This window comes from Schistocerca gregaria, chromosome 3, assembly GCF_023897955.1.
Source record: "Schistocerca gregaria isolate iqSchGreg1 chromosome 3, iqSchGreg1.2, whole genome shotgun sequence".
NCBI classification, from domain to species: Eukaryota; Metazoa; Arthropoda; class Insecta; order Orthoptera; family Acrididae; genus Schistocerca; species Schistocerca gregaria.
Window position 1 is genome coordinate 27,193,482 of NC_064922.1, and position 25,137 is coordinate 27,218,618.

Here is a 25,137-nt window from a genome sequence, read left to right on the forward strand (position 1 = left end):
CACGGAGCAGCCACACTAGGAGGGCGGCCTAAGCCGTAGGCGAAATGTGCTCATTCGCTTTGGCGCGACGTCGAACTATAAATAATGCTGTCACTAGCGTGAGCGTCGTGGAAAGTCGGAAAAGTCGGCTGCGTGGGTGAGTGCCAAGTTTGGGGAGCGTTTTGTAGTATGCGCAGTGCAATGGAGACGCGGAAACTTGTTGTGGCCCAGTGTTTTGCAGTTGGACGACAAGATTAGTACACAGTAGTAAAGAGCGAGGCACTGAGTTGGCATGAATAATGGAGTGCACAATGGGGCTCGAGATGTGTTTGTTACCTCAGGTGCTGTATGATTGTCGACAAGGAGTGAAAACGGAGCAATTTGTGGCGGCTCTTTCAATTTAAGACGTTAAAAACAGACGGAATTTGCATTTGTAATACCAGAGCATCGAAACTACTTGGAACTTTTGTGTATATGAACGTGTCCGCGCCTTTGTACTCTGCTCCCTTCACCGCTACAAACCAACCAACCACCGTGTCCGTGCGCATCATAGTCGCAAAGAATGGGGAATAGCGCAGTTTGGTCGTGCATGGGGCGTAGCTCAGTTGGTAGAGCGTTCGCTTCGCATGTGAAAGGTGCAGGGTTCAAGCCGCGGCGCTTCCATTTTTTGTGGTCAGTGCATGGTAAGTGTTGGTCGCGGCGAACCTAAAGGCACGCAAGATGTTGCAAAGCCAGCGTCACAGACTGATATGATGTATACTGACGTAAGGATAGCAAGATGTAAGTGTGGGGACCGGCTGTTATCGAGTTGTCATCGAGTGCAAATCGGTCTTAGGTATCACGGCTTAACCTCATTGAAGTCTAGAGGGTGGACAACACGTTAGTCTTACTCAGAGCGGTGTCCGAACTCTATTTTCGACGTTATACGTGCCACTTTCATTGTGGCCAACTACGATTCGATACAGAATGCACGAAACCTGAAAGACACCTTAACGGATACATAGAGAGTAGTGTTAGTCTGCTGAATAATGGGAGTGCAAGGGTCTGTGTCGTCTATATGGCTGTATGTAGCACCATTAGTCTTCGGGCGGGCGGGCGTAGCTCAGATGGTAGAGCGCTCGCTTAGTATGCGAGAGGTACTGGGATCAATACCCAGTGCCTCCAGAATTTTTAACACACCTACATGCGCACCTTGCCATGCAAGTGGAATAATTCTCAGCCTGCAGATGTGTCTAGGAAGATACAAGCGAATGATTAGCATCCACAATTGGCAAGCGTGCTGTTATTAGTGCGCGGGAAGCACCCTCCTCCCACGCCTACACTTTATTTAGAAACAGTACAAGTGTTCCCGTAAGATTCTCAAGCCTATGTCTCGAAAGATCTGCCTTGCGCCGAGTTCACGTAAATCCCACTGCACATTCCTATTCTTTGCGTGCAGTCGGCTGCTACTGGTGTTGCTAGTTGTGACTGCTGATAACAGATGCCGTAGCAATCAATTCATGGAGTGAGTTGTATGTTTTGCGATAGTCTGTCTCTGACAAGCAAGCACAGGTGACATAGGTGCGAACACAGGAAGCTAGCAGACCCTCGCTGCCTGCAGACACCGAGCAGCCACACTAGGAGGGCGGCCTAAGCCGTAGGCGAAATGTGCTCATTCGCTTTGGCGTGACGTCGAACTATAAATAATGCTGTCAGTAGCGTGAGCGTTGTGGAAATTCGGAAAAGTCGGCTGCGTGGGTGAGTGCCAAGTTTGGGGAGCGTTTTGTAGTATGCGCAGTGCAATGGAGACGCGGAAACTTGTTGTGGCCCAGTGTTTTGCAGTTGGACGACAAGATTAGTACACAGTAGTAAAGAGCGAGGCACTGAGTTGGAATGAATAATGGAGTGCACAATGGGGCTCGAGATGTTTTTGTTACCTCAGGTGCTGTATGATTGTCGACAAGGAGTGAATACGGAGCAATTTGTGGCGGCTCTTTCAATTTAAGACGTTAAAAACAGACGGAATTTGCATTTGTAATACCAGAGCATCGAAACTACTTGGAACTTTTGTGTATATGATGTGTCCGCGCCTTTGTACTCTGCTCCCTTCACCGCTACAAACCAACCAACCATCGTGTCCGTGCGCATCGGAGTCGCAAAGAATGGGGAATAGCGCAGTTTGGTCGTGCATGTGGCGTAGCTCAGTTGGTAGAGCGTTCGCTTCGCATGTGAAAGGTGCAGGGTTCAAGCCGCGGCACTTCCATTTTTTGTGGTCAGTGCATGGTTAGTGTTGGTCGCGGCGAACCTAAAGGCACGCAAGATGTTGCAAAGCCAGCGTCACAGACTGATATGATGTATACTGACGTAAGGAGAGCAAGATGTAAGTGTGGGGACCGGCTGTTATCGAGGTGTCATTGAGTGCAGATCGGTCTTAGGTATCACGGCTTAACCTCATTGAAGTCTAGAGGGTGGACAGCACGTTCGTCTTACTCAGAGCGGTGTCCGAACTCTATTTTCGACGTTATACGTGCCACTTTCATTGTGGCCAACTACGATTCGATACAGAATGCACGAAACCTGAAAGACACCTTAACGGATACATAGAGAGTAGTGTTAGTCTGCTGAATAATGGGAGTGCAAGGGTCTGTGTCGTCTATATGGCTGTATGTAGCACCATTAGTCTTCGGGCGGGCGGGCGTAGCTCAGATGGTAGAGCGCTCGCTTAGTATGCGAGAGGTACTGGGATCAATACCCAGTGCCTCCAGAATTTTTAACACACCTACATGCGCACCTTTCCATGCAAGTGGAATAATTCTCAGCCTGCAGATGTGTCTAGGAAGATACAAGCGAATGATTAGCATCCACAATTGGCAAGCGTGCTGTTATTAGTGCGCGGGAAGCACCCTCCTCCCACGCCTACACTTTATTTAGAAACAGTACAAGTGTTCCCGTAAGATTCTCAAGCCTATGTCGGAAAGATCTGCCTTGCGCCGAGTTCACGTAAATCCCACTGCACATTCCTATTCTTTGCGTGCAGTCGGCTGCTACTGGTGTTGCTAGTTGTGACTGCTGATAACAGATGCCGTAGCAATCAATTCATGGAGTGAGTTGTATATTTTGCGATAGTCTGTCTCTGACAAGCAAGCACAGGTGACATAGGTGCGAACACAGGAAGCTAGCAGACCCTCGCTGCCTGCAGACACGGAGCAGCCACACTAGGAGGGCGGCCTAAGCCGTAGGCGAAATGTGCTCATTTGCTTTGGCGCGACGTCGAACTATAAATAATGCTGTCACTAGCGTGAGCGTCGTGGAAAGTCGGAAAAGTCGGCTGCGTGGGTGAGTGCCAAGTTTGGGGAGCGTTTTGTAGTATGCGCAGTGCAATGGAGACGCGGAAACTTGTTGTGGCCCAGTGTTTTGCAGTTGGACGACAAGATTAGTACACAGTAGTAAAGAGCGAGGCACTGAGTTGGCATGAATAATGGAGTGCACAATGGGGCTCGAGATGTGTTTGTTACCTCAGGTGCTGTATGATTGTCGACAAGGAGTGAAAACGGAGCAATTTGTGGCGGCTCTTTCAATTTAAGACGTTAAAAACAGACGGAATTTGCATTTGTAATACCAGAGCATCGAAACTACTTGGAACATTTGTGTATATGAACGTGTCCGCGCCTTTGTACTCTGCTCCCTTCACCGCTACAAACCAACCAACCATCGTGTCCGTGCGCATCAGAGTCGCAAAGAATGGGGAATAGCGCAGTTTGGTCGTGCATGGGGCGTAGCTCAGTTGGTAGAGCGTTCGCTTCGCATGTGAAAGGTGCAGCGTTCAAGCCGCGGTGCTTCCATTTTTTGTGGTCAGTGCATGGTAAGTGTTGGTCGCGGCGAACCTAAAGGCACGCAAGATGTTGCAAAGCCAGCGTCACAGACTGATATGATGTATACTGACGTAAGGATAGCAAGATGTAAGTGTGGGGACCGGCTGTTATCGAGTTGTCATCGAGTGCAGATCGGTCTTAGGTATCACGGCTTAACCTCATTGAAGTCTAGAGGGTGGACAACACGTTCGTCTTACTCAGAGCGGTGTCCGAACTCTATTTTCGACATTATACGTGCCACTTTCATTGTGGCCAACTACGATTCGATACAGAATGCACGAAACCTGAAAGACACCTTAACGGATACATAGAGAGTAGTGTTAGTCTGCTGAATAATGGGAGTGCAAGGGTCTGTGTCGTCTATATGGCTGTATGTAGCACCATTAGTCTTCGGGCGGGCGGGCGTAGCTCAGATGGTAGAGCGCTCGCTTAGTATGCGAGAGGTACTGGGATCAATACCCAGTGCCTCCAGAATTTTTAACACACCTACATGCGCACCTTTCCATGCAAGTGGAATAATTCTCAGCCTGCAGATGTGTCTAGGAAGATACAAGCGAATGATTAGCATCCACAATTGGCAAGCGTGCTGTTATTAGTGCGCGGGAAGCACCCTCCTCCCACGCCTACACTTTATTTAGAAACAGTACAAGTGTTCCCGTAAGATTCTCAAGCCTATGTCGGAAAGATCTTCCTTGCACCGAGTTCACGTAAATCCCACTGCACATTCCTATTCTTTGCGTGCAGTCGGCTGCTACTGGTGTTGCTAGTTGTGACTGCTGATAACAGATGCCGTAGCAATCAATTCATGGAGTGAGTTGTATGTTTTGCGATAGTCTGTCTCTGACAAGCAAGCACAGGTGACATAGGTGCGAACACAGGAAGCTAGCAGACCCTCGCTGCCTGCAGACACCGAGCAGCCACACTAGGAGGGCGGCCTAAGCCGTAGGCGAAATGTGCTCATTCGCTTTGGCGCGACGTCGAACTATAAATAATGCTGTCACTAGCGTGAGCGTCGTGGAAATTCGGAAAAGTCGGCTGCGTGGGTGAGTGCCAAGTTTGGGGAGCGTTTTGTAGTACGCGCAGTGCAATGGAGACGCGGAAACTTGTTGTGGCCCAGTGTTTTGCAGTTGGACGACAAGATTAGTACACAGTAGTAAAGAGCGAGGCACTGAGTTGGAATGAATAATGGAGTGCACAATGGGGCTCGAGATGTGTTTGTTACCTCAGGTGCTGTATGAGTGTCGACAAGGAGTGAAAACGGAGCAATTTGTGGCGGCTCTTTCAATTTAAGACGTTAAAAACAGACGGAATTTGCATTTGTAATACCAGAGCATCGAAACTACTTGGAACTTTTGTGTATATGAACGTGTCCACGCCTTTGTACTCTGCTCCCTTCACCGCTACAAACCAACCAACCATCGTGTCCGTGCGCATCGGAGTCGCAAAAAATGGAGAATAGCGCAGTTTGGTCGTGCATGTGGCGTAGCTCAGTTGGTGCAGGGTTCAATCCGCGGCGCTTCCATTTTTTGTGGTCAGTGCATGGTAAGTGTTGGTCGCGGCGAACCTAAAGGCACGCAAGATGTTGCAAAGCCAGCGTCACAGACTGATATGATGTATACTGACGTAAGGAGAGCAAGATGTAAGTGTCGGGACCGGCTGTTATCGAGGTGTCATCGAGTGCAGATCGGTCTTAGGTATCACGGCTTAACCTCATTGAAGTCTAGAGGGTGGACAACACGTTCGTCTTACTCAGAGCGGTGTCCGAACTCTATTTTCGACGTTATACGTGCCACTTTCATTGTGGCCAACTACGATTCGATACAGAATGCACGAAACCTGAAAGACACCTTAACGGATACATAGAGAGTAGTGTTAGTCTGCTGAATAATGGGAGTGCAAGGGTCTGTGTCGTCTATATGGCTGTATGTAGCACCATTAGTCTTCGGGCGGGCGGGCGTAGCTCAGATGGTAGAGCGCTCGCTTAGTATGCGAGAGGTACTGGGATCAATACCCAGTGCCTCCAGAACTTTTAACACACCTACATGCGCACCTTTCAATGCAAGTGGAATAATTCTCAGCCTGCAGATGTGTCTAGGAAGATACAAGCGAATGATTAGCATCCACAATTGGCAAGCGTGCTGTTATTAGTGCGCGGGAAGCACACTCCTCCCACGCCTACACTTTATTTAGAAACAGTACAAGTGTTCCCGTAAGATTCTCAAGCCTATGTCGGAAAGATCTGCCTTGCGCCGAGTTCACGTAAATCCTACTGCACATTCCTATTCTTTGCGTGCAGTCGGCTGCTACTGGTGTTGCTAGTTGTGACTGCTGATAACAGATGACGTAGCAATCAATTCATGGAGTGAGTTGTATGTTTTGCGATAGTCTGTCTCTGACAAGCAAGCACAGGTGACATAGGTGCGAACACAGGAAGCTAGCAGACCCTCGCTGCCTGCAGACACCGAGCAGCCACACTAGGAGGGCGGCCTAAGCCGTAGGCGAAATGTGCTCATTCGCTTTGGCGCGACGTCGAACTATAAATAATGCTGTCACTAGCGTGAGCGTCGTGGAAAGTCGGAAAAGTCGGCTGCGTGGGTGAGTGCCAAGTTTGGGGAGCGTTTTGTAGTATGCGCAGTGCAATGGAGACGCGGAAACTTGTTGTGGCCCAGTGTTTTGCAGTTGGACGACAAGATTAGTACACAGTAGTAAAGAGCGAGGCACTGAGTTGGAATGAATAATGGAGTGCACAATGGGGCTCGAGATGTGTTTGTTACCTCAGGTGCTGTATGATTGTCGACAAGGAGTGAAAACGGAGCAATTTGTGGCGGCTCTTTCAATTTAAGACGTTAAAAACAGACGGAATTTGCATTTGTAATACCAGAGCATCGAAACTACTTGGAACTTTTGTGTATATGAACGTGTCCGCGCCTTTGTACTCTGCTCCCTTCACCGCTACAAACCAACCAACCATCGTGTCCGTGCGCATCAGAGTCGCAAAGAATGGGGAATAGCGCAGTTTGGTCGTGCATGTGGCGTAGCTCAGTTGGTAGAGCGTTCGCTTCGCATGTGAAAGGTGCAGGGTTCAAGCCGCGGCGCTTCCATTTTTTGTGGTCAGTGCATGGTAAGTGTTGGTCGCGGCGAACCTAAAGGCACGCAAGATGTTGCAAAGCCAGCGTCACAGACTGATATGATGTATACTGACGTAAGAAGAGCAAGATGTAAGTGTGTGGACCGGCTGTTATCGACGTGTCATCGAGTGCAGATCGGTCTTAGGTATCACGGCTTAACCTCATTGAAGTCTAGAGGGTGGACAACACGTTCGTCTTACTCAGAGCGGTGTCCGAACTCTATTTTCGACGTTATACGTGCCACTTTCAATGTGGCCAACTACGATTCGATACAGAATGCACGAAACCTGAAAGACACCTTAACGGATACATAGAGAGTAGTGTTAGTCTGCTGAATAATGGGAGTGCAAGGGTCTGTGTCGTCTATATGGCTGTATGTAGCACCATTAGTCTTTGGGCGGGCGGGCGTAGCTCAGATGGTAGAACGCTCGCTTAGTATGCGAGAGGAACTGGGATCAATACCCAGTGCCTCCAGAATTTTTAACACACCTACATGCGCACCTTTCCATGCAAGTGGAATAATTCTCAGCCTGCAGATGTGTCTAGGAAGATACAAGCGAATGATTAGCATCCACAATTGGCAAGCGTGCTGTTATTAGTGCGCGGGAAGCACCCTCCTCCCACGCCTACACTTTATTTAGAAACAGTACAAGTGTTCCCGTAAGATTCTCAAGCCTATGTCGGAAAGATCTGCCTTGCGCCGAGTTCACGTAAATCCCACTGCACATTCCTATTCTTTGCGTGCAGTCGGCTGCTACTGGTGTTGCTAGTTGTGACTGCTGATAACAGATGCCGTAGCAATCAATTCATGGAGTGAGTTGTATGTTTTGCGATAGTCTGTCTCTGACAAGCAAGCACAGGTGACATAGGTGCGAACACAGGAAGCTAGCAGACCCTCGCTGCCTGCAGACACCGAGCAGCCACACTAGGAGGGCGGCCTAAGCCGTAGGCGAAATGTGCTCATTCGCTTTGGCGCGACGTCGAACTATAAATAATGCTGTCACTAGCGTGAGCGTCGTGGAAAGTCGGAAAAGTCGGCTGCGTGGGTGAGTGCCAAGTTTGGGGATCGTTTTGTCGTATGCGCAGTGCAATGGAGACGCGGAAACTTGTTGTGGCCCAGTGTTTTGCAGTTGGACGACAAGATTAGTACACAGTAGTAAAGAGCGAGGCACTGAGTTGGCATGAATAATGGAGTGCACAATGGGGCTCGAGATGTGTTTGTTACCTCAGGTGCTGTATGATTGTCGACAAGGAGTGAAAACGGAGCAATCTGTGGCGGCTCTTTCAATTTAAGACGTTAAAAACAGACGGAATTTGCATTTGTAATACCAGAGCATCGAAACTACTTGGAACTTTTGTGTATATGAACGTGTCCGCGCCTTTGTACTCTGCTCCCTTCACCGCTACAAACCAACCAACCATCGTGTCCGTGCGCATCAGAGTCGCAAAGAATGGGGAATAGCGCAGTTTGGTCGTGCATGTGGCGTAGCTCAGTTGGTAGAGCGTTCGCTTCGCATGTGAAAGGTGCAGTGTTCAAGCCGCGGCGCTTCCATTTTTTGTGGTCAGTGCATGGTAAGTGTTGGTCGCGGCGAACCTAAAGGCACGCAAGATGTTGCAAAGCCAGCGTCACAGACTGATATGATGTATACTGACGTAAGGAGAGCAAGATGTAAGTGTGTGGACCGGCTGTTATCGAGGTGTCATCGAGTGCAGATCGGTCTTAGGTATCACGACTTAACCTCATTGAAGTCTAGAGGGTGGACAACACGTTCGTCTTACTCAGAGCTTTGTCCGAACTCTATTTTCGACGTTATACGTGCCACTTTCATTGTGGCAAACTACGATTCGATACAGAATGCACAAAACCTGAAATACACCTTAACGGAAACATAGAGAGTAGTGTTAGTCTGCTGAATAATTGGAGTGCAAGGGTCTGTGTCGTCTATATGGCTGTATGTAGCACCATTAGTCTTCGGGCGGGCGGGCGTAGCTCAGATGGTAGAGCGCTCGCTTAGTATGCGAGAGGTACTGGGATCAATACCCAGTGCCTCCAGAATTTTTAACACACCTACATGCGCACCTTTCCATGCAAGTGGAATAATTCTCAGCCTGCAGATGTGTCTAGGAAGATACAAGCGAATGATTAGGATCCACAATTGGCAAGCGTGCTGTTATTAGTGCGCGGGAAGCACCCTCCTCCCACGCCTACACTTTATTTAGAAACAGTACAAGTTTTCCCGTAAGATTCTCAAGCCTATGTCGGAAAGATCTGCCTTGCGCCGAGTTCACGTAAATCCCACTGCACATTCCTATTCTTTGCGTGCAGTCGGCTGCTACTGGTGTTGCTAGTTGTGACTGCTGATAACAGATGCCGTAGCAATCAATTCATGGAGTGAGTTGTATGTTTTACGATAGTCTGTCTCTGACAAGCAAGCACAGGTGACATAGGTGCGAACACAGGAAGCTAGCAGACCCTCGCTGCCTGCAGACACCGAGCAGCCACACTAGGAGGGCGGCCTAAGCCGTAGGCAAAATGTGCTCATTCGCTTTGGCGCGACGTCGAACTATAAATAATGCTGTCACTAGCGTGAGCGTCGTGGAAAGTCGGAAAAGTCGGCTGCGTGGGTGAGTGCCAAGTTTGGGGAGCGTTTTGTAGTATGCGCAGTGCAATGGAGACGCGGAAACTTGTTGTGGCCCAGTGTTTTGCCGTTGGACGACAAGATTGGTTCACAGTAGTAAAGAGCGAGGCACTGAGTTGGCATGAATAATGAAGTGCACAATGGAGCTCGAGATGTGTTTGTTACCTCAGGTGCTGTATGATTGTCGACAAGGAGTGAAAACAGAGCAATTTGTGACGGCTCTTTCAATTTAAGACGTTAAAAACAGACGGAATTTGCATTTGTAATACCAGAGCATCGAAACTACTTGGAACTTTTGTGTATATGAACGTGTCCGCACCTTTGTACTCTGCTCCCTTCACCGCTACAAACCAACCAACCATCGTGTTCGTGCACAACACAGTCGCAAAGAATGGGGAATAGCGCAGTTTGGTCGTGCCTGGGGCGTAGCTCAGTTTGTAGAGCGTTCGCTTCGCATGTGAAAGGTGCAGGGTTCAAGCCGCGGCACCTCAATTTTTTGTGGTCAGTGCATGGTAAGTGTTGGTCGCGGCGATCCTAAAGGCACGCAAGATGTTGCAAAGCCAGCGTCACAGACTGGTATGATGTATACTGACGTAAGGAGAGCAAGATGTAAGTGTGGGGACCGGCTGTTATCGAGGTGTCATCGAGTGCAGATCTGTCTTAGGTATCACGGCTTAACCTCATTGAAGTCTAGAGGGTGGACAACACGTTCGTCTTACTCAGAGCGGTGTCCGAACTCTATTTTCAACGTTATACGTGCCAGTTTCATTGTGGCCAACTACGATGCGATACAGAATGCACAAAACCTGAAATACACCTTAACGGATACATAGAGAGTAGTGTTAGTCTGCTGAATAATGGGAGTGCAAGGGTCGGAGTCGTCTATATGGCTGTATGTAGCACCATTAGTCTTCGGGCGGGCGGGCGTAGCTCAGATGGTAGAGCGCTCGCTTAGTATGCGAGAGGAACTGGGATCAATACCCAGTGCCTCCAGAATTTTTAACACACCTACATGCGCACCTTTCCATGCAAGTGGAATAATTCTCAGCCTGCAGATGTGTCTAGGAAGATACAAGCAAATGATTAGCATCCACAATTGGCAAGCATGCTGTTATTAGTGCGCGGGAAGCTCCCTCCTCCCACGCCTACACTTTATTTAGAAACAGTACAAGTGTTCCCGTAAGATTCTCAAGCCTATGTCGGAAAGATCTGCCTTGCGCCGAGTTCACGTAAATCCCACTGCACATTCCTATTCTCTGCGTGCAGTCGGCTGCTACTGGTGTTGCTAGTTGTGACTGCTGATAACAGATGCCGTAGCAATCAATTCATGGAGTGAGTTGTATGTTTTGCGATAGTCTGTCTCTGACAATCAAGCACAGTAGACATAGGTGCGAACACAGGAAGCTAGCAGACCCTCGCTGCCTGCAGACACCGAGCAGCCACACTAGGAGGGCGGCCTAAGCCGTAGGCAAAATGTGCTCATTCGCTTTGGCGCGTCGTCGAACTATAAATAATGCTGTCACTAGCGTGAGCGTTGCGTGAGCGTCGTGGAAAGTCGGAAAAGTCGGCTGCGTGGGTGAGTGCCAAGTTTGGGGAGCGTTTTGTAGTATGCGCAGTGCAATGGAGACGCGGAAACTTGTTGTGGCCCAGTGTTTTGCAGTTGGACGACAAGATTGGTACACAGTAGTAAAGAGCGAGGCACTGAGTTGGCATGCATAATGGAGTGCACAATGGAGCTCGAGATGTGTTTGTTACCTCAGGTGCTGTATGATTGTCGACAAGGAGTGAAAACAGAGCAATTTGTGACGGCTCTTTCAATTTAAGACGTTAAAAACAGACGGAATTTCATTTGTAATACCAGAGCATCGAAACTACTTGGAACTTTTGTGTATATGAACGTGTCCGCACCTTTGTACTCTGCTCCCTTCACCGCTACAAACCAACCAACCATCGTGTTCGTGCACAACAGAGTCGCAAAGAATGGGGAATAGCGCAGTTTGGTCGTGCCTGGGGCGTAGCTCAGTTTGTAGAGCGTTCGCTTCGCATGTGAAAGGTGCAGGGTTCAAGCCGTGGCACCTCAATTTTTTGTGGTCAGTGCATGGTAAGTGTTGGTCGCGGCGATCCTAAAGGCACGCAAGATGTTGCAAAGCCAGCGTCACAGACTGGTATGATGTATACTGACGTAAGGAGAGCAAGATGTAAGTGTGGGGACCGGCTGTTATCGAGGTGTCATCGAGTGCAGATCTGTCTTAGGTATCACGGCTTAACCTCATTGAAGTCTAGAGGGTGGACAACACGTTCGTCTTACTCAGAGCGGTGTCCGAACTCTATTTTCAACGTTATACGTGCCACTTTCATTGTGGCCAACTACGATTCGATACAGAATGCACAAAACCTGAAATACACCTTAACGGATACATAGAGAGTAGTGTTAGTCTGCTGAATAATGGGAGTGCAAGGGTCGGAGTCGTCTATATGGCTGTATGTAGCACCATTAGTCTTCGGGCGGGCGGGCGTAGCTCAGATGGTAGAGCGCTCGCTTAGTATGCGAGAGGAACTGGGATCAATACCCAGTGCCTCCAGAATTTTTAACACACCTACATGCGCACCTTTCCATGCAAGTGGAATAATTCTCAGCCTGCAGATGTGTCTAGGAAGATACAAGCGAATGATTAGCATCCACAATTGGCAAGCGTGCTGTTATTAGTGCGCGGGAAGCTCCCTCCTCCCACGCCTACACTTTATTTAGAAACAGTACAAGTGTTCCCGTAAGATTCTCAAGCCTATGTCGGAAAGATCTGCCTTGCGCCGAGTTCACGTAAATCCCACTGCACATTCCTATTCTTTGCGTGCAGTCGGCTGCTACTGGTGTTGCTAGTTGTGACTGCTGATAACAGATGCCGTAGCAATCAATTCATGGAGTGAGTTGTATGTTTTGCGATAGTCTGTCTCTGACAAGAAAGCACAGTAGACATAGGTGCGAACACAGGAAGCTAGCAGACCCTCGCTGCCTGCAGACACCGAGCAGCCACACTAGGAGGGCGGCCTAAGCCGTAGGCAAAATGTGCTCATTCGCTTTGGCGCGACGTCGAACTATAAATAATGCTGTCACTAGCGTGAGCGTTGCGTGAGCGTCGTGGAAAGTCGGAAAAGTCGGCTGCGTGGGTGAGTGCCAAGTTTGGGGAGCGTTTTGTAGTATGCGCAGTGCAATGGAGACGCGGAAACTTCTTGTGGCCCAGTGTTTTGCAGTTGGACGACAAGATTGGTACACAGTAGTAAAGAGCGAGGCACTGAGTTGGCATGAATAATGGAGTGCACAATGGAGCTCGAGATGTGTTTGTTACCTCAGGTGCTGTATGATTGTCGACAAGGAGTGAAAACAGAGCAATTTGTGGCGGCTCTTTCAATTTAAGACGTTAAAAACAGACGGAATTTCATTTGTAATACCAGAGCATCGAAACTACTTGGAACTTTTGTGTATATGAACGTGTCCGCACCTTTGTACTCTGCTCCCTTCACCGCTACAAACCAACCAACCATCGTGTTCGTGCGCAACAGAGTCGCAAAGAATGGGGAATAGCGCAGTTTGGTCGTGCCTGGGGCGTAGCTCAGTTTGTAGAGCGTTCGCTTCGCATGTGAAAGGTGCAGGGTTCAAGCCGCGGCACCTCAATTTTTTGTGGTCAGTGCATGGTAAGTGTTGGTCGCGGCGATCCTAAAGGCACGCAAGATGTTGCAAAGCCAGCGTCACAGACTGGTATGATGTATACTGACGTAAGGAGAGCAAGATGTAAGTGTGTGGACCGGCTGTTATCGACGTGTCATCGAGTGCAGATCGGTCTTAGGTATCACGGCTTAACCTCATTGAAGTCTAGAGGGTGGACAACACGTTCGTCTTACTCAGAGCGGTGTCCGAACTCTATTTTCGACGTTATACGTGCCACTTTCAATGTGGCCAACTACGATTCGATACAGAATGCACGAAACCTGAAAGACACCTTAACGGATACATAGAGAGTAGTGTTAGTCTGCTGAATAATGGGAGTGCAAGGGTCTGTGTCGTCTATATGGCTGTATGTAGCACCATTAGTCTTCGGGCGGGCGGGCGTAGCTCAGATGGTAGAGCGCTCACTTAGTATGCGAGAGGTACTGGGATCAATACCCAGTGCCTCCAGAATTTTTAACACACCTACATGCGCACCTTTCCATGCAAGTGGAATAATTCTCAGCCTGCAGATGTGTCTAGGAAGATACAAGCGAATGATTAGCATCCACAATTGGCAAGCGTGCTGTTATTAGTGCGCGGGAAGCACCCTTCTCCCACGCCTACACTTTATTTAGAAACAGTTCAAGTTTTCCCGTAAGATTCTCAAGCCTATGTCGGAAAGATCTGCCTTGCGCCGAGTTCACGTAAATCCCACTGCACATTCCTATTCTTTGCGTGCAGTCGGCTGCTACTGGTGTTGCTAGTTGTGACTGCTGATAACAGATGCCGTAGCAATCAATTCATGGAGTCAGTTGTATGTTTTGCGATAGTCTGTCTCTGACAATCAAGCACAGGTGACATAGGTGCGAACACAGGAAGCTAGCAGACCCTCGCTGCCTGCAGACACCGAGCAGCCACACTAGGAGGGCGGCCTAAGCCGTAGGCAAAATGTGCTCATTCGCTTTGGCGCGACGTCGAACTATAAATAATGCTGTCACTAGCGTGAGCGTCGTGGAAAGTCGGAAAAGTCGGCTGCGTGTGTGAGTGCCAAGTTTGGGGAGCGTTTTGTAGTATGCGCAGTGCAATGGAGACGTGGAAACTTGTTGTGGCCCAGTGTTTTGCAGTTGGACGACAAGATTGGTACACAGTAGTAAAGAGCGAGGCACTGAGTTGGCATGAATAATGGAGTGCACAATGGAGCTCGAGATGTGTTTGTTACCTCAGGTGCTGTATGATTGTCGACAAGGAGTGAAAACAGAGCAATTTGTGACGGCTCTTTCAATTTAAGACGTTAAAAACAGACGGAATTTCATTTGTAATACCAGAGCATCGAAACTACTTGGAACTTTTGTGTATATGAACGTGTCCGCACCTTTGTACTCTGCTCCCTTCACCGCTACAAACCAACCAACCATCGTGTTCGTGCGCAACAGAGTCGCAAAGAATGGGGAATAGCGCAGTTTGGTCGTGCCTGGGGCGTAGCTCAGTTTGTAGAGCGTTCGCTTCGCATGTGAAAGGTGCAGGGTTCAAGCCGCGGCACCTCAATTTTTTGTGGTCAGTGCATGGTAAGTGTTGGTCGCGGCGAACCTAAAGGCACGCAAGATGTTGCAAAGCCAGCGTCACAGACTGGTATGATGTATACTGACGTAAGGAGAGCAAGATGTAAGTGTGGGGACCGGCTGTTATCGAGGTGTCATCGAGTGCAGATCTGTCTTAGGTATCACTGCTTAACCTCATTGAAGTCTAGAGGGTGGACAACACGTTCGTCTTACTCAGAGCGGTGTCCGAACTCTATTTTCAACGTTATACGTGCCACTTTCATTGTGGCCAACTACGATTCGATACAGAATGCACAAAACCTGAAATACACCTTAACGGATACATAGAGAGTAGTGTTAGTCTGCTGAATAATGGGAGTGCAAGGGTCGGTGTCGTCTATATGGCTGTATGTCGCACCATTAGTCTTCGGGCGGGCGGGCGTAGCTCAGATGGTAGAGCGCTCGCTTAGTAGGCGAGAGGTACTGGGATCAATACCCAGTGCCTCCAGAATTTTTAACACACCTACATGCGCACCTTGCCATGCAAGTGGAATAATTCTCAGCCTGCAGATGTGTCTAGGAAGATACAAGCGAATGATTAGCATCCACAATTGGCAAGCGTGCTGTTATTAGTGCGCGGGAAGCTCCCTCCTCCCACGCCTACACTTTATTTAGAAACAGTACAAGTGTTCCCGTAAGATTCTCAAGCCTATGTCGGAAAGATCTGCGTTGCGCCGAGTTCACGTAAATCCCACTGCACATTCCTATTCTTTGCGTGCAGTCGGCTGCTACTGGTGTTGCTAGTTGTGACTGCTGATAACAGATGCCGTAGCAATCAATTCATGGAGTGAGTTGTATGTTTTGCGATAGTCTGTCTCTGACAAGAAAGCACAGTAGACATAGGTGCGAACACAGGAAGCTAGCAGACCCTCGCTGCCTGCAGACACCGAGCAGCCACACTAGGAGGGCGGCCTAAGCCGTAGGCAAAATGTGCTCATTCGCTTTGGCGCGACGTCGAATTATAAATAATGCTGTCACTAGCGTGAGCGTTGCGTGAGCGTCGTGGAAAGTGGGAAAAGTCGGCTGCGTGGGTGAGTGCCAAGTTTGGGGAGCGTTTTGTAGTATGCGCAGTGCAATGGAGACGCGGAAACTTGTTGTGGCCCAGTGTTTTGCAGTTGGACGACAAGATTGGTACACAGTAGTAAAGAGCGAGGCACTGAGTTGGCATGAATAATGGAGTGCACAATGGAGCTCGAGATGTGTTTGTTACCTCAGGTGCTGTATGATTGTCGACAAGGAGTGAAAACAGAGCAATTTGTGACGGCTCTTTCAATTTAAGACGTTAAAAACAGACGGAATTTCATTTGTAATACCAGAGCATCGAAACTACTTGGAACTTTTGTGTATATGAACGTGTCCGCACCTTTGTACTCTGCTCCCTTCACCGCTACAAACCAACCAACCATCGTGTTCGTGCGCAACAGAGTCGCAAAGAATGGGGAATAGCGCAGTTTGGTCGTGCATGTGGCGTAGCTCAGTTTGTAGTGCGTTCGCTTCGCATGTGAAAGGTGCAGGGTTCAAGCCGCGGCACCTCAATTTTTTGTGGTCAGTGCATGGTAAGTGTTGGTCGCGGCGATCCTAAAGGCACGCAAGATGTTGCAAAGCCAGCGTCACAGACTGGTATGATGTATACTGACGTAAGGAGAGCAAGATGTAAGTGTGGGGACCGGCTGTTATCGAGGTGTCATCGAGTGCAGATCTGTCTTAGGTATCACGGCTTAACCTCATTGAAGTCTAGAGGGTGGACAACACGTTCGTCTTACTCAGAGCGGTGTCCGAACTCTATTTTCGACGTTATACGTGCCACTTTCATTGTGGCCAACTACGATTCGATACAGAATGCACAAAACCTGAAATACACCTTAACGGATACATAGAGAGTAGTGTTAGTCTGCTGAATAATGGGAGTGCAAGGGTCTGTGTCGTCTATATGGCTGTATGTAGCACCATTAGTCTTCGGGCGGGCGGGCGTAGCTCAGATGGTAGAGCGCTCGCTTAGTATGCGAGAGGTACTGGGATCAATACCCAGTGCCTCCAGAATTTTTAACACACCTACATGCGCACCTTTCCATGCAAGTGGAATAATTCTCAGCCTGCAGATGTGTCTAGGAAGATACAAGCGAATGATTAGCATCCACAATTGGCAAGCGTGCTGTTATTAGTGCGTGGGAAGCACCCTCCTCCCACGCCTACACTTTATTTAGAAACAGTACAAGTGTTCCCGTAAGATTCTCAAGCCTATGTCGGAAAGATCTGCCTTGCGCCGAGTTCACGTAAATCCCACTGCACATTCCTAATCTTTGCGTGCAGTCGGCTGCTACTGGTGTTGCTAGTTGTGACTGCTGATAACAGATGCCGTAGCAATCAATTCATGGAGTGAGTTGTATGTTTTGCGATAGTCTGTCTCTGACAAGCAAGCACAGGTGACATAGGTGCGAACACAGGAAGCTAGCAGACCCTCGCTGCCTGCAGACACCGAGCAGCCACACTAGGAGGGCGGCCTAAGCCGTAGGCAAAATGTGCTCATTCGCTTTGGCGCGACGTCGAACTATAAATAATGCTGTCACTAGCGTGAGCGTCGTGGAAAGTCGGAAAAGTCGGCTGCGTGGGTGAGTGCCAAGTTTGGGGAGCGTTTTGTAGTATGCGCAGTGCAATGGAGACGCGGAAACTTGTTGTGGCCCAGTGTTTTGCAGTTGGACGACAAGATTGGTACACAGTAGTAAAGAGCGAGGCACTGAGTTGGCATGAATAATGGAGTGCACAATGGAGCTCGAGATGTGTTTGTTACCTCAGGTGCTGTATGATTGTCGACAAGGAGTGAAAACGGAGCAATTTGTGACGGCTCTTTCAATTTAAGACGTTAAAAGCAGACGGAATTTGCATTTGTAATACCAGAGCATCGAAACTACTTGGAACTTTTGTGTATATGAACGGGTCCGCGCCTTTGTACTCTGCTCCCTTCACCGCTACAAACCAAACAACCATCGTGTCCGTGCGCATCAGAGTCGCAAAGAATGGGGAATAGCGCAGTTTGGTCGTGCCTGGGGCGTAGCTCAGTTGGTAGAGCGTTCGCTTTGCATGTGAAAGGTGCCGGGTTCAAGCCGCGGCGCCTCATTTTTTTGTGGTCAGTGCATGGTAAGTGTTGGTCGCGACGAACCTAAAGGCACGCAAGATGTTGCAAAGCCAGCGTCACAGACTGATATGATGTATACTGACGTAAGGAGAGCAAGATGTAAGTGTGGGGACCGGCTGTTATCGAGGTGTCATCGAGTGCAGATCTGTCTTAGGTATCACGGCTTAACCTCATTGAAGTCTAGAGTGTGGACAACACGTTCGACTTACTCAGAGCGGTGTCCGAACTCTATTTTCGACGTTATACGTGCCACTTTCATTGTGGCCAACTACGATTCGACATAGAATGCACGAAACCTGAAAGACACCCTAACGGATACACAGAGAGTAGTGTTTGTCTGCTGAATAATGGGAGTGCAAGGGTCTGTGTCGTCTATATGGCTGTATGTAGCACCATTAGTCTTCGGGGGGGCCGGCGTAGCTGAGATGGTAGAGCGCTCGCTTAGTATGCGAGAGGTACTGGGCTCAATACCCGGTACCTCCAGAAATTTTAACACACCTACATGCGCACCTTGCCATGCAAGTGGAATAATTCTCAGCCTGCAGATGTGTCTAGGAAGATACAAGCGAATGATTAGCATCTACAATTGGCAAGCGTGCTGTTATTAGTGCGCGGGAAGCACCCTCGTCCCACGCCTACACTTTATTTACAAACAGTACAAGTGTTCCCGTAAGATTCTCAAGCCTATGTCGGAAAGATCTGCCTTGCGCCGAGTTCACGTAAATCCCACTGCACATTCCTATTCTTTGCGTGCAGTCGGCTGCTACTGGTGTTGCTAGTTGTGACTGCTGATAACAGATGCCGTAGCAATCAATTCATGGAGTGAGTTGTATGTTTTGCGATAGTCTGTCTCTGACAAGCAAGCACAGGTGACATAGGTGCGAACACAGGAAGCTAGCAGACCCTCGCTGCCTGCAGACACCGAGCAGCCACACTAGGAGGGCGGCCTAAGCCGTAGGCGAAATGTGCTCATTCGCTTTGGCGCGACGTCGAACTATAAATAATGCTGTCACTAGCGTGAGCGTCGTGGAAAGTCGGAAAAGTCAGCTGCGTGGGTGAGTGCCAACTTTGGGGAGCGTTTTGTAGTATGCGCAGTGCAATGGAGACGCGGAAACTTGTTGTGGCCCAGTGTTTTGCAGTTGGACGACAAGATTGGTACACAGTAGTAAAGAGCGAGGCACTGAGTTGGCATGAATAATGGAGTGCACAATGGGGCTCGAGATGTGTTTTTACCTCAGGTGCTGTATGATTGTCGACAAGGAGTGAAAACGGAGCAATTTGTGACGGCTCTTTCAATTTAAGACGTTAAAAGCAGACGGAATTTGCATTTGTAATACCAGAGCATCGAAACTACTTGGAACTTTTGCGTATATGAACGGGTCCGCGGCTTTGTACTCTGCTCCCTTCACCGCTACAAACCAACCAACCATCGTGTCCGTGCGCATCAGAGTCGCAAAGAATGGGGAATAGCGCAGTTTGGTTGTGCCTGGGGCGTAGCTCAGTTGGTAGAGCGTTCGCTTCGCATGTGAAAGGTGCAGGGTTCAAGCCGCGGCGAATCAATTTTTTGTGGTCAGTGCATTGTAAGTGTTGGTCGCGACGAACCTAAAGGCACGCAAGATGTTGCAAATCCAGCGTCACAGACTGATATGATGTATACTGACGTAAGGAGAGCAAGATGTAAGTGTGGGGACCGGCTGTTATCGAGGTGTCATCAAGTGCAGATCTGTCTTAGGTACCACGGCTTAACCTCATTTAAGTCTAGAGGGTGGACAACACGTTCGTCTTACTCAGAGCGGTGTCCGAACTCTATTTTCAACGTTATACGTTCCACTTTCATTGTGGCCAACTACGATTCGATACAGAATGCACGAAACCTGAAATACACCCAAACAGATACATAGAGAGTAGTGTTTGTCTGCTGAATAATGGGAGTGCAAGGGTCTGTGTCGTCTATATGGCTGTATGTAGCACCAGTAGTCTTCGTGGGGGGCGGGCGTAGCTCAGATGGTAGAGCGCTCGCTTAGTATGCGAGAGGTACTTTGATCAATACCCAGTGCCTCCAGAATTTTTAACACACCTTCATGCGCACCTTGCCATGCAAGTGGAATAATTCTCAGCCTGCAGATGTGTCTAGGAAGATACAAGCGAATGATTAGCATCCACAATTGGCAAGCGTGCTGTTATTAGTGCGCGGGAAGCACCCTCCTCCCACGCCTACACTTTATTTAGAAACAGTACAAGTGTTCCCGTAAGATTCTCAAGCCTATGTCGGAAAGATCTGCGTTGCGCCGAGTTCACGTAAATCCCACTGCACATTCCTATTCTTTGCGTGCAGGCGGCTGCTACTGGTGTTGCTAGTTGTGACTGCTGATAACAGATGCCGTAGCAATCAATTCATGGAGTGAGTTGTATGTTTTGCGATAGTCTGTCTCTGACAAGCAAGCACAGGTGACATAGGTGCGAACTCAGGAAGCTAGCAGACCCTCGCTGCCTGCAGACACCGAGCAAACACACTAGGAGGGCGGCCTAAGGCGTAGGCAAAATATGCTCATTCGCTTTGGCGCGACGTCGAACTATGAATAATGCTGTCACTAGTGTGAGCGTCGTGGAAAGTCGGAAAAGTCGGCTGCGTGGGTGAGTGCCAGGTTGGGGGAGCGTTTTGTAGTATGCGCAGTGCAATGGAGACGCGGAAACTTGTTGTGGCCCAGTGTTTTGCAGTTGGACGACAAGATTGGTACACAGTAGTAAAGAGCGAGGCACTGAGTTGGCATGAATAATGGAGTGCACAATGGGGCTCGAGATGTGTTTGTTACCTCAGGTGCTGTATGATTGTCGACAAGGAGTGAAAACGGAGCAATTTGTGACGGCTCCTTCAATTTAAGACGTTAAAAACAGACGGAATTTTCATTTGTAATACCAGAGCATCGAAACTACTTGGAACTTTTGTGTATATGAACGTGTCCGCGCCTTTGTACTCTGCTCCCTTCACCGCTATAAACCAACCAACCATCGTGTCCGTGAGCATCAGAGTCGCAAAGAATGGGCAATAGCGCAGTTTGGTCGTGCATGTGGCGTAGCTCAGTTGGTAGAGCGTTCGCTTCGCATGTGAAAGGTGCAGCGTTCATGCCGCGGCGCCTCAATTTTTTGTGGTCAGTGCATTGTAAGTGTTGGTCGCGGCGAACCTAAAGGCACGCAAGATGTTGCAAAGCCAGCGTCACAGACTGATATGATGTATACTGACGTAAGGAGAGCAAGATGTAAGTGTGGGGACCGGCTGTTATCGAGGTGTCATCGAGTGCAGATCTGTCTTAGGTATCACGGCTTAACCTCATTGAAGTCTAGAGGGTGGACAACACGTTCGTCTTACTCAGAGCGGTGTCCGAACTCTATTTTCAACGTTATACGTGCCACTTTCATTGTGGCCAACTACGATTCGATACAGAATGCACGAAACCTGAAATACACCCTAACGGATACATAGAGAGTAGTGTTTGTCTGCTGAATAATGGGAGTGCAAGGGTCTGTGTCGTCTATATGTCTGTATGTAGCACCATTAGTCTTCGGGGGGGGCCGGCGTAGCTGAGATGGTAGAGCGTTCGCTTAGTATGCGAGAGGTACTGGGATCAATACCCGGTACCTCCAGAATTTTTAACACACCTACATGCGCACCTTGCCATGCAAGTGGAATAATTCTCAGCCTGCAGATGTGTCTAGGAAGATACAAGCGAATGATTAGCATCCACAATTGGCAAGCGTGCTGTTATTAGTGCGCGGGAAGCACCCTCCTCCCACGCCTACACTTTATTTACAGACAGTACAAGTGTTCCCGTAAGATTCTCAAGCCTATGTCGGAAAGATCTGCGTTGCGCCGAGTTCACGTAAATCCCACTGCACATTCCTATTCTTTGCGTGCAGGCGGCTGCTACTGGTGTTGCTAGTTGTGACTGCTGATAACAGATGCCGTAGCAATCAATTCATGGAGTGAGTTGTATGTTTTGCGATAGTCTGTCTCTGACAAGCAAGCACAGGTGACATAGGTGCGAACACAGTAAGCTAGCAGACCCTCGCTGCCTGCAGACACCGAGCAGCCACACTAGGAGGGCGGCCTAAGCCGTAGGCGAAATGTGCTCATTCGCTTTGGCGCGACGTCGAACTATAAATAATGCTGTCACTAGCGTGAGCGTCGTGGAAATTCGGAAAAGTCGGCTGCGTGGGTGAGTGCCAAGTTTGGGGAGCGTTTTGTAGTATGCGCAGTGCAATGGAGACGCGGAAACTTGTTGTGGCCCAGTGTTTTGCAGTTGGACGACAAGATTGGTACACAGTAGTAAAGAGCGAGGCACTGAGTTGGCATGAATAATGGAGTGCACAATGGGGCTCGAGATGTGTTTGTTGCCTCAGGTGCTGTATGATTGTCGACAAGGAGTGAAAACGGAGCAATTTGTGACTGCTCTTTCAATTTAAGACGTAAAAAACAGACGGAATTTGCATTTCTAATACCAGAGCATCGAAACTACTTGGAACTTTTGTGTATATGAACGTGTCCGCGCCTTTGTACTCTGCTCCCTTCACCGCTACAAACCAACCAACCATCGGGTCCGTGCGCATCAGAGTCGCAAAGAATGGGGAATAGCGCAGTTTGGTCGTGCATGTGGCGTAGCTCAGTTGGTAGAGCGTTCGCTTCGCATGTGAAAGGTGCAGCGTTCAAGCTGCGGCGCCTCCATTTTTTGTGGTCAGTGCATGGTAAGTGTTAGTCGCGGCGAACCTAAAGGCACGCAAGATGTTGCAAAGCCAGCGTCACAGACTGATATGATGTAAACTGACGTAAGGAGAGCAAGATGTAAGTGTGGGGACCGGCTGTTATCGAGGTGTCATCGAGTGCAGATCTGTCTTAGGTATCACGGCTTAACCTCATTGAAGTCTAGAGGGTGGACAACACGTTCGACTTACTCAGAGCGGTGTCCGAACTCTATTTTCGACGTTATACGTGCCACTTTCATTGTGGCCAACTACGATTCGATATAGAATGCACGAAACCTGAAAGACACCCTAACGGATACACAGAGAGTAGTGTTTGTCTGATGCATAATGGGAGTGCAAGGGTCTGTGTCGTCTATATGGCTGTATGTAGCACCAGTAGTCTTCGTGGGGGGCGGGCGTAGCTCAGATGGTAGAGCGCTCGCTTAGTATGCGAGAGGTACTGGGATCAATACCCAGTGCCTCCAGAATTTTTAACACACCTTCATGCGCACCTTGCCATGCAAGTGGAATAATTCTCAGCCTGCAGACGTGTCTAGGAAGATACAAGCGAATGATTAGCATCCACAATTGGCAAGCGTGCTGTTACTAGTGCGCGGGAAGCACCCTCCTCCCACGCCTACACTTTATTTAGAAACAGTACAAGTGTTCCCGTAAGATTATCAAGCCTATGTCGGAAAGATCTGCGTTGCGCCGAGTTCACGTAAATTCCACTGCACATTCCTATTCTTTGCGTGCAGTCGGCTGCTACTGGTGTTGCTAGTTGTGACTGCTGATAACAGATGCCGTAGCAATCAATTCATGGAGTGAGCTGTATGTTTTGCGATAGTCTGTCTCTGACAAGCAAGCACAGGTGACATAGGTGCGAACACAGGAAGCTAGCAGACCCTCGCTGCCTGCAGACACCGAGCAGCCACACTAGGAGGGCGGCCTAAGCCGTAGGCAAAATGTGCTCATTCGCTTTGGCGCGACGTCGAACTATAAATAATGCTGTCACTAGCGTGAGCGTTGCGTGAGCGTCGTGGAAAAGTCGGAAAAGTCGGCTGCGTGGGTGAGTGCCAAGTTTGGGTTGCGTTTTGTAGTATGCGCAGTGCAATGGAGACGCGGAAACTTGTTGTGGCCCAGTGTTTTGCAGTTGGACGACAAGATTGGTACACAGTAGTAAAGAGCGAGGCACTGAGTTGGCATGAATAATGGAGTGCACAATGGGGCTCGAGATGTGTTTGTTACCTCAGGTGCTGTATGATTGTCGACAAGGAGTGAAAACGGAGCAATTTGTGACGGCTCTTTCAATTTAAGACGTTAAAAGCAGACGGAATTTGCATTTGTAATACCAGAGCATCGAAACTACTTGGAACTTTTGTGTATATGAACGTGTCCGCGGCTTTGTACTCTGCTCCCTTCACCGCTACAAACCAACCAACCATCGTGTCCGTGCGCATCAGAGTCGCAAAGAATGGGGAATAGCGCAGTTTGGTTGTGCCTGGGGCGTAGCTCAGTTGGTAGAGCGTTCGCTTCGCATGTGAAAGGTGCAGGGTTCAAGCCGCGGCGCCTCAATTTTTTGTGGTCAGTGCATTGTAAGTGTTGGTCGCGACGAACCTAAAGGCACGCAAGATGTTGCAAAGCCAGCGTCACAGACTGATATGATGTATACTGACGTAAGGAGAGCAAGATGTAAGTGTGGGGACCGGCTGTTATCGAGGTGTCATCGAGTGCAGATCTGTCTTAGGTACCACGGCTTAACCTCATTTAAGTCTAGAGGGTGGACAACACGTTCGTCTTACTCAGAGCGGTGTCCGAACTCTATTTTCGACGTTATACGTGCCACTTTCACTGTGGCCAACTACGATTCGATATAGAATGCACGAAACCTGAAAGACACCCTAACGGATACACAGAGAGTAGTGTTTGTCTGCTGAATAATGGGAGTGCAAGGGTCTGTGTCGTCTATATGGCTGTATGTAGCACCAGTAGTCTTCGTGGGGGGCGGGCGTAGCTCAGATGGTAGAGCGCTCGCTTAGTATGCGAGAGGTACTGGGATCAATACCCAGTGCCTCCAGAATTTTTAACACACCTTCATGCGCACCTTGCCATGCAAGTGGAATAATTCTCAGCCTGCAGATGTGTCTAGGAAGATACAAGCGAATGATTAGCATCCACAATTGGCAAGCGTGCTGTTATTAGTGCGCGGGAAGCACCCTCCTCCCACGCCTACACTTTATTTAGAAACAGTACAAGTGTTCCCGTAAGATTCTCAAGCCTATGTCGGAAAGATCTGCGTTGCGCCGAGTTCACGTAAATCCCACTGCACATTCCTATTCTTTGCGTGCAGTCGGCTGCTACTGGTGTTG

At 49.0% G+C, this 25,137-nt stretch overlaps 2 non-coding genes across 2 annotated transcripts; both read left to right on the forward strand.

The window, feature by feature from the left end:
* The first annotated feature begins 17,940 nt into the window (after nucleotides 1-17,940).
* On the forward strand, nucleotides 17,941-18,013 carry Trnaa-ugc (transfer RNA alanine (anticodon UGC)). Its single transcript has one exon. It is a non-coding gene; the product is annotated as a tRNA-Ala (tRNA).
* Nucleotides 18,014-24,270: 6,257 nt separating this feature from the next.
* On the forward strand, nucleotides 24,271-24,343 carry Trnaa-cgc (transfer RNA alanine (anticodon CGC)). Its single transcript has one exon. It is a non-coding gene; the product is annotated as a tRNA-Ala (tRNA).
* Nucleotides 24,344-25,137: the final 794 nt, after the last annotated feature.